The sequence below is a fragment of the Salvelinus alpinus genome, chromosome 2 (assembly GCF_045679555.1).
Source record: "Salvelinus alpinus chromosome 2, SLU_Salpinus.1, whole genome shotgun sequence".
In the NCBI taxonomy this organism is placed as follows: Eukaryota; Metazoa; Chordata; class Actinopteri; order Salmoniformes; family Salmonidae; genus Salvelinus; species Salvelinus alpinus.
In genome coordinates, this window is record NC_092087.1 from 40063689 (window position 1) to 40064024 (window position 336).

The window sequence follows — 336 nt, forward strand, 5'->3', positions numbered from 1 at the left end:
AACTCAGTTAAGATGGCAGCCCCTTTCCTCTCTCACACACATGCACCCTGCAGTGGAGAGGGCCGCCGCTGGTGTGTATGATGTATTCATTATCCAGGATCAAGACAAACAACATCACACCACACTCCTGGTGACTGGGAGACATTGTGATTGGAGTCAAAATAGGAACAGAGAGTATTCATGGAAGTCCTTTACACTAAGTTCCTTATGACAGTGCAATTTAGTTACTACATTCTAATAGCATGTTGTTACACAGCACTACATTGTAATGACTCACTAAGCCATAGCGTATAATACAAATTACTGGCTTATCAAAAAAATTGAATAATGAGAATG